This window comes from Anabrus simplex, chromosome 1 (assembly GCF_040414725.1).
Source record: "Anabrus simplex isolate iqAnaSimp1 chromosome 1, ASM4041472v1, whole genome shotgun sequence".
NCBI classification, from domain to species: domain Eukaryota; kingdom Metazoa; phylum Arthropoda; class Insecta; order Orthoptera; family Tettigoniidae; genus Anabrus; species Anabrus simplex.
Genome location: NC_090265.1, coordinates 337,141,015 through 337,158,629, shown reverse-complemented (window position 1 = coordinate 337,158,629; position 17,615 = coordinate 337,141,015).

The following is a 17,615-nucleotide window of genomic DNA, read 5'->3' as shown; positions in this document are numbered from 1 at the left end:
AAATATTTATTAAGATGATAAACGTGACGGCGTATTTACGAATACTGAACTTATGGAAACAAAAGAAGAATTGAATGAAATAAAATTTAAGAAAATAAACTGTTACGTGGAGACTTGCAGTAATATATACCATTAGCTCACCATTTGTAGACTGTTATCTGGACACGTTCGATGTTTGATGTACCTCTCGTACAGACCTCGTCATCTCTCGTTGTAGGTACCAGTCCTATTTCTGATTCGTGCATAGCCCACTAATTAGACAACGACTTTCCTGACTTTAACACCTCCTACAATACTCCTTACACAATGTTGTAATGAGCCCTAATTTCAATATCAAAACCACCTTGGGTTACGTTCATGGAGAGCATACACTTGTATTCTTCGTATCACAGAATTGTAGCGTAACTAAATACATGAAACAGATGTCTCCTGTTCTAGACATGTCAAAACAGGTATCTCGTTGACTTTATCTCTCGTCATTGAGATAACCAGGTCTCAATGAGCGTAATTTTGAATAGTGATCTACTCAGATGCGAAGTGATGTTAAGACCTTCAGCAGTTAAGACCTTCTCCGATGTCAAGACGTTCTCCGATGTAAAAGACGTACAGCCCTCCTCCGATGTAATGATAGAATCGACTAGCATAGACGCTCTCCAGCTCTTGTCGTTGATGTATATAGGCTCCAAAATCTCCCTCCATCTACCATATCACATAGTCCAGTAAGATCTGATTTTCTATCCTTTTTACTATCGCTCGATGTATATCCATCATCTTGTTTCATAATGTTCACATAGGCTGAATTTTCGCGGGCAACCAAAGCGTCATGTAGCAAACTTCAAAAAGTAGGCGTTAAAAAGTTATAACTGTCTCTTCAGAATATGGAGTGGGGTAATCAATCTTGCAAGCTTGATGACGTCCTTTTCCTGGTAAAGGGCTAAAATTAGCATGGCGTGTACGGTCGCCTGACCTCGGTCTACTGGAAATTTACTGCAAGATATTAATACGGGTGATGTTGTAATACTTTACAAAAATATTAAATCGTTCAGAAATTCATTATAGCCGTGATACAAAGAAATGAGATGATAATGTGAAATGGATGACTAAAAACCCTATATATATACATAATAATTTAATAATTTTAAATGACCTACCACTAATTAAATATATGCTTCTTTCCAATTAATTACACAGTTTGATAATTTATTACATGCTGTGATGTTCAAAACATGACAAGTGGTCACGTTAGTAGTAATGTGATAATGTATGCACTATATTTTGTTCGGCGGTCGTGTTATAGTTTTGTGAAATGCCTCCGAACGTGCAGGGTCTGTCATCCAAGACGGTAATCCTGAGTGGCAAATCGTGAGTTTTGCCGCTCGCCTCTTGCTTCAAGAGTTCGAATCTCGGTAGAGTAACATATTGTGTTTATTTTTATTTCTACACTGACGAAAATCGTCTCATAACTTACTTTGTGTTTTATTATGCCATTATTGACAGTGAGTGGGCTTATTTGTGGCTCTGACAAAGGCCGTTGGATATTTCTCTCAGTAAAATGACCAAGTAACGACGTTGTGCATGACCTCTTCCAGGCGTGTGACCAGGGAATCGATTAGGCCAGAAGCGTACGTATTGTCATCACCTTCCACTTCGTCCCAGACAGTGTCGTCTGTATTTGGCGCGGGATTGGTCCGGATCTCTACCATTACTCTCTTCGTCTCGGCCCACACGTCCTGAATGGAATTCTGCGTCTCAATGAGGCCAGTCAACAAGCTCGACCGGACCTTGCCTTGCGGGCCATTCCTGAACTAATTGGGTCCTGCAGAAATTATATATCACCGGTGGGATGGAGCATCCACACGGAAAGGGACCATAATATTCTCTAAAACGTGCACATATTTCCTGGCGGTGAGACACTGCATCATTCCTATTCCACGAGAGCTCATCAAACTCCAAAACGCAACAGATAAGCGTCTGAGAGCCGATGCTCGGCCACATATGCTGGATTGTGTCGAGTCCTGAACGGGCGAAATAAGCGTACCGGCCAATCGTTGGCCGAGGAAAACTTCTTCTCGTCAGAAAATATGACAGTCAACCCATCACGTAGCACGTTGTCTTCGGAAAACGCACTGAGCTTTAGTTTCTTAATCGCTCGTCGGTATTTTAACCCTGCCTCATCCAGGTGTCTCAAGGCTCGGCCGAGAAAACGCCTGGCCTGTTGTAGTTGGACGGCGTTCATGAATGGGGTCGAATGGACCGCAGTGTTCAAGAGATCGTCCTGTTCCCGGTTCGAGACTCGCCACAAACCAGAGTCAATACGTCAGCTTACGTCTCCCGATTCTCGAAAACATCTTATCCAACGTGTTGTCCTACTCTGTGGGATGCCGTAGCGTTGTCCAGCCTCTGTTGCGATTAAATTTTCTTGTTCAACAAGAGCTAACCACCCACTCAAGTATGTTAAGTCCTTGGTGTGCCATAACTGCAGGTAGAATGACCTACTTGTGTGTAATAAGCGTGGTGGGGGCAACCTGAAATATGATTGATTTGCCCGCTGTTGCTGCCGGTGGAGTGAAAAAATCCAAGCAGATTCTAACCAGCCACCTTCTCACCGTGAACCTGAATCCGTACCTACTGGGCTACGGTTCTTCACGAACAGATACACCTATTAGTCTGCCTCCCATCTTCCATCTCGCTCGTATTTAAGGCCGTTTGTAAGAATCGGTGCTATCTAATTGCTTCCCACACTCGTAGATACTCCAGTTATGACGGCAACTTGTATACGAGTAACGTTACATAGCCCCAGAGTATCGAACTAGTAACCGCATCATTAAGGTAGCATGTTTTACATGACAATGCTCGTCACTGTGCTCACCTTCAGTGTCTGGAAGTGTAGGGCCTACGTCCTTTAACTCCGTTCCATGTAACTCAGTTACAACACATTGTAGGACTTATGTTCATTGGAACATTTTTCTTGTCTTTTATTCTAGGAATCATCCCCCCACCCCAACACACACACCCGACGTTTGTAATAAATATTTAGATACCGCTGTTTTTCACACAAAGTAAGTAGAACTTGAGTAGTTCTGAAGAACTGTTGCACAGTATTCACATGTTTGAAACGTCAACAATTCTCCCTTTATATCATATACTACATCATACATCATACCATATAATTATATCTTTGTCAGTTTTTCCTAATGCTGATCGAAAATAACTTGTAGATGTTTTAGCTCCCTCCTGTTAAACGTGTTTGGGATGATCAATTGCATTAAATCATGTGGCCAACTGGTAGGCTATAGATATGAAAAGAACTTCAAAACAATACTCATTTTACTGGGTTTGCGTTCCACTATCTGATTCTACGGTTTTAGGAGACAACTTTAAAATTATCCTATACAATGTCTCTGATAATTTAATTGAAACATTCTTCTTGAATTTAAAAATCATGAAATAATTCAAAAGCTGTGGTTCATAGCACTTTAGTCCGAACAGTACATTTTGTGAATCCAGTTCACTTCTTGCCTGGGAATTAATTATGCCTAATGTTGACGTTTATGACAATATGTTCTCAAAATTAGTTGAATATCCACAATATTCAGAGTTCGGTAGGTAGCGGAATACCTCGTAGCAACTTATATTTGAAAAGATTTTTAATCAACTTAAATTATCTTCAGATTAGTTAAACGGCAGTTTATACAAAGATTGTGTTTATGCCTTGTAAGAAATGCATAATCCTGTCCTACAAAAACAAAAATTGCATTATCCAGTATTAATCATTAGTTCTACATGAAGTTTCATCTTCCATTATTCATATGCATTCTTCTCAGAGTAAAAGTCTATGTCAGGGAAATTCAGTATATAATTAACCACACTCGGAGACGGTCATCTTTCTTTTCAAATGGTCCTTTATGGTCCTGTATGGTTATTTTTTTCTGTTTCAAAACGAACTCGAAAATGATAAGTGCGCAAATAAAGAGCCACATAAATCAGAGGAAGAATCTGGATGATTACCGAAGTCGCGGATAATTAGTGTCTCAGGGTGACTGCAATCAAGCGGCAGGTGCTAGACGCTAACTTGATGACCACAGGGGGCTCTGGAAACAAGTGACTGCTCACCTGCGAGAGTGGTGTTCATATGCAAAGTGAAGCCGTGCCATAATCTTCCTTAGCACTTGTTTCTCATACTTTTTGTTCTGAGGCACAAACATGTATTCTGCCTTCTCCTTATGCCATTGCCCTTGTATTCATAAATTCGAGTGTCTCGGGACAGAGCACTTGCATTAGATGGTCGTAATGTAGAAATATTCCTTCTTGGAAAAAAGTAAATTCATTTGCGTATCAAATCAGGAAACTTTAAATGTATTGGAGATTTGGAACTTCATCCGTAAGTTTTCATAATCCCGTACACTTATAAAATTTTGAATTTGAAATAATAAGAAGAAGAATAACGACATACATACATACACAAATATCCGTTGCGCGCGCGTGTGCGTGTGTGTGTGTTTTTTTCTCTCGCTCAGGTACTCGTCTATAGCTACCAGCTGTTCTTGCATTCAATCGTACAATCTTGAAGTGAGGAATAATGAATGCTTAATTCGCTGCATAACACAGACGATGCTTGAAAATCTACAAGGTTTGATATATGAAATATTTATCGATTTTTTATTGGATAGTATTGTTTATTCCAGATATACAAGTCATCTTCCCTTCCAGTTATTCGCCCTTACCAAACATTTTATCAAACAATCTACTGGTTTCTAGATCACTGACACCGAGCAAGTGGCTGCGCTGTTTTATTTAGTGGGTTCGAACCCCAGTGTCAAAAACCCTGAATGTTTTCTCATCTTCACACCAGGCAAATGCTGGTGTTGTACCTTAATTAAGGCCATGGTTCCTTCCTTCCCACTTCTAGCCCTCTCCTATCCCATGATCACCACAAGACCTATCCGTGTCGGTGCGAGTAAAACAAATTGTAACTGACCCTGTACTTTAAATCACCGTATCCTAAGATATTACGAACGAACGGATATTATGGATTAAGGTTCATAATAATGTTTAATATTGTAATTGAGACTCCAATGTAAGGTAGGCATGATAGGTTAGTGGCTTCGTTGTTAGCTTGATACTAAGGCAGCCTTTAAATCTCTAAGAACACAAGGGAAAGTTTTGTGAATGAGAAAGTAATGTCCGAGTAGTCCTATTTCCATGTAAAACTAGATCAGATGGTTTATCTGAAGTACCATAATAAGAACGAACTCAAACCTTACGTACGTGTCGATAATAAAAAGCATCTAAACGTTGCTGTTATTACGCACCCTTTCGATCCAGTCAGTGAAAATTAAGGTAAGTGGTAAGAACAGCATCAGAGGCAAACTTGAAATCTTTAATGCGTTCATCTACGCTCCTGGTTGCGGGATAGAATACAAGGGTAGACGACTATCATTTAAGATTGTTAAATATGAGAGACCCGTGTCATTAAATGTATCGGCACCGTAAAGAACACTTCTTCAGGGCAAAATTCCGGTATTACTAATCACATAACACATATTATTATTGAACCATTTAATTAGTATCAAATTTGTTCATTTCGTGTGTAAATAATTAACAAATGGAAATATTAAAAGGAAACGAGGGAGCGTTAGTAAATTCAAAATGTGCTAGATGGACTAGTATTTATACGTTATGCAAACAGTTATTTTGCTGTTATTTTTCTTTGGAGCTTGAGATATCCTGGTTATCAGTTCGAAGTACTTAATGCCTTTACGAAATCTGGACTGTAGTGGTGGTGATAATTTAAAGGAGAAACACTACGAGATAGTCATTATCATTAACAGCAGTCGGAGGATCATCTGGTGAGTGAAGGAATCGGTAAAATAAAGGGAAGGTTTATATAGAGCGTGAAAATGAAGACATTGCAAAACGAACATCAGGAATAGAAGAGAACAACAGGTGACCAAGAGATGTCCGGTAGGAAAGCTGATGTGGTGGTGGTGGTGGTGGTGCCTGACGCTAATAAGTAAAAATAAATCCAGACTCAATTAGAATCGCCAGATCATACTTCTAACATGGGACAGTCCCTAATCTGTGCGCTAGTCTGTGATCCTGTCATAATAAAGTACTTATAAACCTGTCTAGGATTCGGAAGGTTGAAGTCTGGAGCCACTGAGAATAATTTAATTCCTCTACTTATTAACCAGACAATAGATCCGGCAAAAAATATTCCACTGTTGGCCGACAAAATTTTTCGAGAGCCTCTGTTACTTGCGTAACCTAGAGAGCAGCAAACGTATGCGGATGCAACGAGAAAAATTAGAAAAACACAGAAAAAAGATTTCTCACATACAGTAAAAATACTGGGACTGAGTGAGTTGGCTGCGCGGTTTGATCACGTAGCTGTTAATTTGCATTCGGGAGATAATGGATTCAAACCTTACTGTCGGCAGCCATGAAGGTGATTTTCCATGATTTTCCATTTTCACACGAGGTAAATGTTGCGGCTGTACCTTACTTAAGGCCACGATTGCTTCCTTCTTAATCCTTTCTCTGTCCTATTCCATTGTCGCCGTAAGACATGTCTGTGTCAGTGCGACGTAAAACAAATAGTAAAACTAACGCTAGAGACTGATGTCCAAGAAGTTTCACGCTTTTAAGAGAACCAACAATACTAACAAAACAATATTATAGACAATTTTGTTTTTTAGTATTCTAGAATTGTGTATATTTGTTTGAAATATTATGTCAGAAACATTTCCTACTCGTTGATTGATTTCCTCCAAGAAATAAACAGCGATAGAGGCTACACTGTGTTATTACATGCAATAATCACATTCCATTTTGTATGAGCGATAATACGCTGCTGAGTCCACGAAGAAGAATTTATCAACTCAATTTGATTCGCCAACAGCTCTAGAATGCATGGTACTTTCTGTATTAGGGAGGTATCTGGCAATGCACAGGGAAGTCAGCAAGTTCCCTTATTATTTTGTACCATCTGACGGATAAGATAAAGGATATGAGTTATTTTGATACATTTCTCGTAATATTTCCACGATCACTGATTCATTTTAGAAATGCATCTTAGTACATAGTCAGGTTTTCCGTAAGCACATAGGAAAAAATAATGTCTGGCCCGTTGAGCCATTACGCGACTTTTTTCCAGTCGTCATTGCCAGATACTAATGGAAATGTACCAATTCTATATTGTATTGGTGGATGCGAAACATGCTAATAAGGCTAAGTGTCCAGCAGGACATTGGTGAGGAGAGTGAAATGAGGCCTAATATTATCATGAAGTAACTCAACACACCATATCTCGAGCAAAGCTTTTCGATGTAATATTTTATGACTTGCCTATGCAGTAACAAATCAAAGGATATTCCGCCGAAGGATCATACTGGCATAGAATGTGTCATTTATATATTTAGACTGTTAGCAACCAAACGAGTTGTTTATTTTTACAATATCAGTTTTGCAGCCCACAACACGATGAGTTAAAATTAAGTATACAGTATATTTTTGTACCATGCACATCATAAAAATTACTCCTGATCTTTTTTAAGAGTTTATTTCCAACTGAGTACGGGCTACAGAAATGGAGGAAGTAAAATAGGTCCGAAATCACGCGTATTGTTAAAAGTAAGATTTATATATACATTTATTATTATTATTATTATTATTATTATTATTATTATTATTATTATTATTTTGCTAGTGGTTGGCAGATATATCGTTCTAAATACATTTTATTTATGGATATTCAGTATTCAAGAAACAAATAGAGAATGGGACTTGATGTGTTGAGTGAAAATGAATTGCAAGTTGAAACATTATTCAACAATTATATTCTTAATTTAGAACAGCAGACTTATACGTATCGGTTGACTAGACAGCAGTTCCGAGATAAGTCAGGTCAGAAGCTGAGGGAGACATAGCAGACAGCGCCCAAGGGGGTTATTAGAGGCCGCAGGAAGGGTGAAATAACTCCCCATTAAAACCATCATTATTACAACAGCGCTATCATTTTATTATTACTAGCGCTATTATTAATAACGTGCGCCTTATTATTATTGCGCGCATTAAATAAACATTTACACTAACTACAGTAGTGACCACTTCCGGTCAATACATTTACAATAAATTTTTAGTTATTTTTACCTAATTATGTCTGTTGGTTAAATTCCTCTAAGTATTATTCTATTGACACAAAAATATTCCATAACAATTGGAATTTTATCAATGTAGGGCTTAGAATTGCTATTTCACCACAAGCTGAAATTGCGTTTTGTGTTTACAAATGACACTACTAAGTTATATTGTGACATTTATTGCCACAAAAGAAATAATAAATGAGCAGGTTTTTGTGCAAAAGATATTCATAACGTGTTGTAAATAAATGTTGACGATAGTGTCTCTGGGAATTAAATAGAAATGATCTGAAAATGTTTAATATACTGTATTGAGAACACTAATCCCACTAATTTCACGGGTACGGCCAATCAGGATAAATTCTCCGATTTTACTTTAAGCTATCGAACATCCCAAGACTTAACATGACCTTAAATGCTGCACGAATTTTTATGAAATCTTGAACTACTCCAGACCGGGCTGAATAGCTCAGACGGTAGAGTGCTGTCTCCTGAGCCTAACTTGTCAGGTTCGATCCTGGCTCAGTCCGATGGTGTTTGAAGGTTCTCAAATACGTCAGCCTCGTGTCGGTAGATTTACTGGCACGTAAAAGAATTCCTGGGAGACAAAATTCCGGCATCTCGGCGTCTTCGAAAACCATAGAAATTCGGATGGATTACCGTAGTTTGCAATTTTCACCCAGACAAATGCCAGGGATGTACATGGATGCATGCATGCATGCATAGAAATGGTTTCCCGCTTAACGTAATGCTACAGGTGAACATACCACTGCAATACTGTTGTGATTTAAATGTGCACAGTAGTAGATGCATAGCAGTACATACACTGTGCCTTCAACACTAACCGTTCACTCCCTTCCCCTCCTTTTCAGTACTGGAGTGGACTTCAACACTACCCCTTCACTCCATCCCCTCCTTTTCAGTACTAGAGTGGGGCAGTGTTGATTGTTTATGTCGGGACACCATTTCTGTGCATGCGTGTACCTTAATTGAGGCCACGGCCGCTTCCTTCTCACTCGTAGCCCTTTTTTTTATCCCATCGTCGCCATAAGACCTATTGTAAATATATACTAGAGGACCCGTACTTCTCCGCAGCATTCGTTACAAACAGGTCAGACAACTCATCTTGATATGCCTGTCATAGTCGTATTGTTCTGCGTACCTTTTCAATGGTTTTATGAACATTTAATAAGAACCACGTTATGATTTCCCGCAGTTCGTAGTCAGAATTCTGACACCATCATGTCGTCTGTTTGATAAAAAATCTATCCATATACTCGCTTTTTTATCCTGCATTTCTTGATTAAAGCTTGGTATTGTGTCCTAGAAGGCAATGCCAGATCCCCTATGCAGAACGGTTCTCTTGTGAGCCTATAGGTTAATCTCGAAAGAGCGTTTTTTGCCAGGCAGAAAACATGTTTAAGATACATGTCCTTCGCTCTTTCTAGTGTGGCTAGGTTGTTCTTCGATAGGTGTTCCCAGATAATGATGGGGTCTGTTTGTACGTAGACTTTTTTTCTCTTAGCAGCATGTACGTTATTAGGAACGCTCTGCCATCTGTTGAATATATTTGGAAGCTGGGAAAGGTTAGACAATAGTATTCCTCCGTCATCAGAGGAAGTGTACAGTATATTCTCTAGCTTGACAGGTAGTAATCAAACATGGCTGCATGCAACGACATTACTAAGGATGAAAATCATACACATCAGAATTTTGATGAAAGTGTTAGTCGCTTAGCAACCTGATAAGTACAGAATGCATTGCAGGTTAGAGTAAGCTTTCGCCAGCAATTACTGGAGTAATCATTTAATGATTTCATTTTATGATTACACAAAGTTGGCTGAACTTAGGGACCTATTATTGTCTCATGATTCACCGACGGGTAATTTTGGGGAGAATAAAACAAAAATGAAGCAAATGGGTCCAGTAGAACGGACAGGCGGTTTGCCAAAGCTGTTTTTAGTAAACTCGTTTAATATATAGATAATTATATAACTTACATATTTGGTTTGAGTAAATTGTCAACTTTGGAAGTACAGTATATCTAGACTACTGTATCATTTCTAAATTACTCTTTATTATGAGTATTTTCTGTTGATAGGAAGCTGGGGGAAATTTTACTTCAGTATAATCTGATAGCTGCACTTCATTTAGTTACGTGGGACAGAAATACCGACGGTTCAGTTCAATAGTATTCTAACTCGAAAAAGTGTTTTTCCAGTGGAAAAGCTTTAAGATATCAGCAGATCCAATGAAAGCAAAAGTATTTACATTTAATATAAAATATTCACTTGTTTATTGGATTTTAGCAGTCTTTCCTGTATATTCATATTAATTTCATTGTGTCACTGTTATTCTAGTACCGAGAAGTTTGTCAGTTCATCAGTAATTTCTTATCGAATGTCCTCTCTTGTCAGCTTAAACACTGGTAGGATTTCTATAATTAAATGTTTAGGGATTTGGTTCTGGGAATACACGAATCTAGATACGATATATCACCAAGTTGTAGCTCCAAGATTCCCTTTACTTTATTTTGCAGAACTACATACTACGTACCTTTCGCTTCTGATAAAGATATGTGTTGATGTCTATGAAATCGTTAAATATATTATCTCAATAGCATTACTGCTCACATTATAGAAAGCGCGAGATACCTTTATAATTGGTGTGGTAGAAAACAAATGCTAGTTGTAAGCTCTCAAAGGAAACAATCGTTATGGAAGAGACACTATCTTACTGATCATATCTTCGATGAAGAAATAAACACACACTCAACAAGCATTGTAACATCAAGGTATGTTAATTTCGAAAGGTGTGGGTCGGTCTGGGTACGTAAATATGTTTTTCAGACATCAAGACGGATATCAGGCGTAGTGGAACAAGTCTTAATGTATCATGAAAGATAGTCAGGACAAGGAACTATAAATATCGAGGAAAATATTTTAATTATGTGCCTGACGATGTCAGGTTACTCAACTGTCATTTGAAATTTACAGCTGTATCCAACATGAATGTATCAACTCTAAATTGATAATAAAATATGTACCCAACTGCTTCAGTTCTAGAAATGACAACATGATCAGAGTAGATTTCATAGTAAACAAGAAATGTTGCGAGGCTGCATAAAATAAATTATCAGTATTGCCGATAGCCTGTCTTTTTAGAGTATCCCCTTCACCGAACGAGTAGGCTGCGCCTTTCGGGTCACGTACCTGTGAGCTTGCATTCGAGAGAAGGAGGATTCAGTCCCTAATTTCACACCAGACAAGTGCTAGGGATGTACTTAAATTAAGGCCACGATAGTTTATTTCCCTCCTCTATCCCACCGTCGCCATAATACCGTCTAACAAGGAAACGATTTCGCTTGGACGAGACCGATTGCAATGGTAGAATAATCGGTTAAGTACTGCAATTATTGTAATTCTGCCGTAATATGTACACTTAGCCGCACAAAAACTGGACGGCTAAGAAATATTTAATGTTGTACATTATCGAAACGCGAGGATATTCGTAAACTGTGGATAGTGGGTGGCCGAAAATATGATACTTGGGATCCTACCACCTACACAATATGTTCATCCTATGTCAAACAAGAGGATTTTGAGAGAAAGTAATTTGCGACGGCCAGTTTTATTGTGATTGCGTGTACGTACCTAAAAAAGGAGTAATTATTGCTGCTGTTTTAAATGGAACGTGATGTTTCAAAAACATCGATTGAAAGGAAACTTGGAAGGTTGATCAAATAAAATATCATAATATCTCTGTACGTCTGTCGTTGCTAATTAAGGCTGTTTGTAGCATGACAAAATGAATGATTCTCAACAGGTATCGGACAGTTTCCTCGTTTGTATTAATAAAATATTATAGTATACACGTTTTTTATATAGATGATCAAGATTTCATACTCCGTAATATTGTAACTTCCCTTAAAGATGATTTTGATAAATAAAACGGAAACCAAACCCCATGGCACTACAGCCCGTTAAGGGCCTTGCCCTACCAAGCAGCAGCCCGAAGGCCTGTAGATTACGAGGTGTCGTGTGGTCATCACGACGAATCCTCTCGGCCGTTATTCTTGGCTTTCTAGACCGGGGCCGCTATCTCACTGTCAGATAGCTTCTCAATAGTAATCTAATCACGTAGACTGAGTGGACCTCGAAGCAGCCCTCAGACCCAGGTAAAAAAACCCTGCCCTGGCCGGGAATCGAACCCGGGGCCTCCGGGTAAGAGGCAGGCACGCTACCCATACACCACGGGGCCGGCTTTTAATATGTAAAATATTTCTATATATTCATACAGGCTACTGTGCGTGTCAGTAAAATACTGTTGTAGATCATGAAATTATGTTCGTGTTGTCAAAATCTCACTTTCTGTGTATAGTGTTCTATATAACTTCAAAATATCGGTTTATTTCTATAGTGAATATGCAAAGTCCTCAGCTAACTGTTCCGAGCCACACAGCTAGTTTTAAGTGAATAATTATAGCGCCACCGTTGAATTTACGGCAAAATTATTATTACTATTACATTTAAGATGAGCCTCAGTCGCTCAGGTGCCAGGGCGCCGGCCTCTTACCGCTGGGTTCCGTGGCTCAAATCCCGGTCGCTCTATGTAAGATTTTTTTTTTTACAAGTTCCATTACGTCGCACCGACACAGATAGGTCTTATGGTGACGATGGGATAGGAAAGGCGCCTAGGAGTGGAAAAGAAGCGGCCGTTCCCTTAATTAAGGTACAGCCCCAGCATTCGCCTGGTGTGAAAGTGGGAAACCACGGAAAACCATCTTGAGGGCAGAGTTCGAACCCACTATCTCCCGGATGCAAGCTCACAGCTGTGTGCTTCTAACCGCACGGCCAACTAGCCCAGTGTAAGATTTGTGCTGGACAAAGCGGAGGCGGAACAGGCTTTTCTCCGGGTACTCCAGTTTTCCCTGTCATTGTTCATCCCTGCAACATTCTCCAGCGTCATTTCATCTGTCAGTCATTAATCATTACCCCAGGGGAGTGCGATAGGCTTCGGCAGCCGGCACAATTCCTATCCTTGCCGCTAGATTGGGCTTCATTCGTTTCATTCCTGATCCGGCCGAATGACTGAAAAGATGTGGATTTTTGCATTACATTTAGGGTATTTTGCTTGTTGATCATTCCCCCAAGTTTCATTAAAATACATCAGGTCCAAACCATACAGTTCCCTTGTGAGACGTAAATGAAAAATGAAATGGCGTATGGCTTTTAGTGCCGGGAGTGTCCGAGGACATGTTCGGCTCACCAGGTGCAGGTCTTTTTATTTGACTCCCGTAGGCGACCTGCGCGTCATGACGAGGATATAATTATGATGAAGACGGCACATACACCCAGCCCCGGTACCTGCGAAATTAACCAATGATGGTTAAAATTCCCGACCCTGCCGGGAATCGAACCCGAGACGCCTGTGACCAAAGGCAAGCAGGCTAACCATTTAGCCATGGAGCCGGACGGTGACACGTAAAAGTAACAGGAAAGATAAAAGTATCTTCTTCCGACCCAAGGCCAGATGAAGAGAAAAATAAACTATTATATTTTAAATAATTCAGTATTTTTATTAGAAAAAGGTATTCGTTTCATAAGACGTCGGACAGTACCCAAATTTTCACACTGAATTACAATATTTTAAGATTTATTACTGAAACAATTATTGTGAAATGCAGCCATTAAGAAGGAAGGTGTGAGATAAACAGCTGAAGATCTCAAAACATGAACTCACGAGAAAGCATTTTTTGTGTCTGTCCAGCATCTTCATATCACATAATATTTCTCTCCAGCATGGTCTTGTTCTGGTAAAAGCTTACACTGATATGGTCTTAATGGATTCAGGGGTTCGCTTAAAAATATGATCTTATGGTCACAATTCACATAAAAAAGCCAGGTGCTAAAAAAGTATTTAAGAACATTTGTGTGAAGAGGATATGTTTCTAAAGAAAACTGACCACTTACTGAAATGTTTTGATATTACCTTCTAATATAAGAGAAATGTCTCAGCAATGTTTACCGTAGTGTGCAGTAAATGCGAAGAGTAAATTCACTGATTAGCCGCCAGTATAAGACATACTTTTAGACGAATGTGAAAACGCAGAGATAGAGTGCCTCAAAGATCAAATGATTAGCAAAATTGTATCAACATTCCTGTAGTAGTGATGTTAATAATCGTATGGCCTCAGCTACCAATCTATAGACCTTCTGAGGTGGTGCCATCTAGACTGCCTGCCTATCAATTTCCACATTCCAATTGTGCTGCTCTCTAGCACTAAAATGTCATTTGCTAAAATTCGTTTAAAAACTGTGGCATTCACGAAGAACATGGGAATGTTAATTTATGGGATGACACTGAGTGCCGTATAAGAGACTTTTAACATGCCAGCAACAACGACATGGAAAGCCAAAATTTTGACCGTCCTTCAAAAACTCACTACCTCAGGTGAAATCAAACCCAGGAACTTCGAATCGTGAGTTGTACACTGCAACACTGATCAACCGAGATACCCGACATCACTGGTGAAATGTATTCTTAACTAAGTTATTTAGTAGCCTATATAGTGATTTAAGTAATTAAAATTCAAAATTTACCTTTGTACATTTGTATATTTAGAATTTTTGCTTTCATGTGAGGTACAATATTTCACTACCTGCGGCATGCTTTAAATAATATCCTAATGGGCTCTAATATCGAAATTCATCAATGTTGATGTCCATTACCAATTGGTGACAACAATTACAACTCATTATATCCACTCCACTCCTGCCTTTTAACGGTAAATGAAATTACCCCATTGGAATGCATTCAAACAGTCCTCATAAGCTAATGAGAAACTTCCAACGAGGTGATTCATTTACCATTTAAATGCAGTAGTAAAATCAGTGTCATTCGTTGCACTCGAAAATGTATAACTGCCTGTGCTGGTCCAGAAATAGGCTTGTGAATTAGAGCGAATAATATGAACAGAAATCAATACTCGGTTTTGAAGTAATCACATCACAATGTATTGCGTTAATTAATTTTAAATGTTAACATTTTTCTTGGCCGCCTCTATGGTGTAGTGGTTAGTATGATTAGATGCCACCCCGGAGGCCCGTGTTCGATTCCCGGCTCTGCCATGAAATTTGAAAAGTGGTACGAGGGCTGGAACGGGCTCCACTCAGCCTCGGGAGGTCAACTGGGTTCGATTCCCACCTCAGCCATCCTGGAAGTACTTTTCCGTGGTTTCCCACTTCTCCTCCAGACAAATGCCGGGATGGTACCTAACTTAAGGCCACGGCCGCTTCCTTCCTTCCTTCTTCCTTGTCCATCCCTTCCAATCTTCCCATCCCCCCACCCCAAGACCCCTGTTCAGCATAGCAGGTGAGGCCACCTGGGCGAGGTACTGGCCATCCTCCCCAGTTTTATCCCCGACCCAGAGCCTGAAGCTCCAGGAGACTGCCCTTGAGGCGGTAGAGGTGGGATCCCTCGCTGAGTCCGAGGGAAAAAGCAACCCTGGAGGGTAAGCAGATTAAGAAAGAAAGAAAGAAAGAACATATTTCTTAAGTACAAACGTTGAAAGAATCATATAGCTCTACTATAACGATATTATGACATGCAACTCGCATAGCGGTACATGTAGCTCACTGTATGGGATGAACCAGGAAGGGCAGCTACAGAACTGGTAAACCGAACATGTCTACGGACACTCCCACCACTAAAATGTCATTTGCTAACAAATCGTTTAAAAAACGGTGGCATTCTCGAAGAACATCCAACCTTAAATCCCTCGGCAGATAACTGAGTTAAACTCAACGTCTTCTTCCAAGTACCTATTTATTGCATTATAGATTAACAATTTTTAGGTCTTCTCTAATTTTCCAGCAGTAGGTTGTTAGCTAAATTACCGCTTCTAATAAAGCCATATTAAACGATGGCACGAGATGCCACTATAATCTACAAATTATGAAACACAGTAGGTATACAAAATAACAATAAATATAGAGAACTCAGTGTATTTTAACTCCTGGAATTAATAATTTATATACTAAACGATAATGTTCAATATATGTAGGTATAGTCTCTAGTTTATGGTTTGAAATCTGTGTCATATTGTACTGTACCCAGGGGTAAATACCCTCTAGGACGATGCCTCCATTCCTGTATGAACATCCGACTAACTCAGGGTTGGGCAGAGTGTGGGTTGGTTGTCGATTGGGTCAGGATAAAAGGTCGAAGTTCTTCACTAAAATAGCAATCAATGACAGGAAATGGAGGTATAACACGAATGAGAAACAATCATAGGGGGTAAGATGGATTTATTAATAAATATCCCCGATCAAATCACACGAAAATAAATTGAATCAAGAAAAATAAAAATTTTGTAAAAGAAAAATAAACTCAAAGTGTAAAAATAATTCGAAATTAGAAACGTTAATTGAATAATTGTACAAATTTGACATTAAAAGAAAAACAAGTTCAACAAAGAACATTAATATATATCAAGGCTGAACTTCTTCTAATAGTCCAATGTTTAAGTTGTATGGCAACAAGTGTACGCAAACACTGCCATATGGTATTTCCGTATGGAGTTTCACACTATCGCATCCCAACGATACGGTTTCAAAACTAAGTTACTCCCGAGAGTCGTCAAACTATTTCCGTAAAATAAAAGTTACATTATAAGAAAAATTACAACGGAAAGAAAAATAATTAAGACGCACCGGACGCTATGTAAGGTATGCAAAATACTAGGGGCAAATCCTACACTATATTTACAGCAATTCAAATAATCAAACTAAACATATATGTACATCGGATATCGAGTAAAGTCTTAAATGCTACACTGCTTCTAATGTGAATCCCGGTTCACTACAAAAGATCTAGACAGAACTAGATAAACCAACAATACTTCAGCACTCGGGCTGTTCCCTTTAAAAAAACAACGAGACAGGGTATACAATCATAAATAATAGGGTAAAACCATCCTGTAAGGGAAAAACATATAAATAATCCTTGATATCATGAAGAAAGCAATGGGCAACATTGCCTCCTTCTGCTGCGTTTGAGCGCTCAACAGCGCGGTCATCCGTCACGTACTTCCGGGTAGATTACGAGCTGTAAAGAAATATAGAACTCCACTACGCTAAAGATTGGATTTTGTCTCCCGTGGCCGCCGCAAGGAAATACTGTCTCTTTCACACATGCCGATAACACAGGCCAGGAATCTGCTTGCCATGAGATAACGCCCATCATCAACTACACGGAAACTCCCGTATATTCATTGCTTCTTAGCATGCTTGGGCCATTTAACAACATCAGACTCAATAGTCTGGAATTAACACTGTCCATTCTGATCACAATATACACTCAGAAGACACTAAGCAGGCACACACATCTGCATAATACTCTATCTTGTCAGGCATACCATCAGCCTGCACCAATACATTATAATTCAGCATGCAATTATTATCTCATTATTCC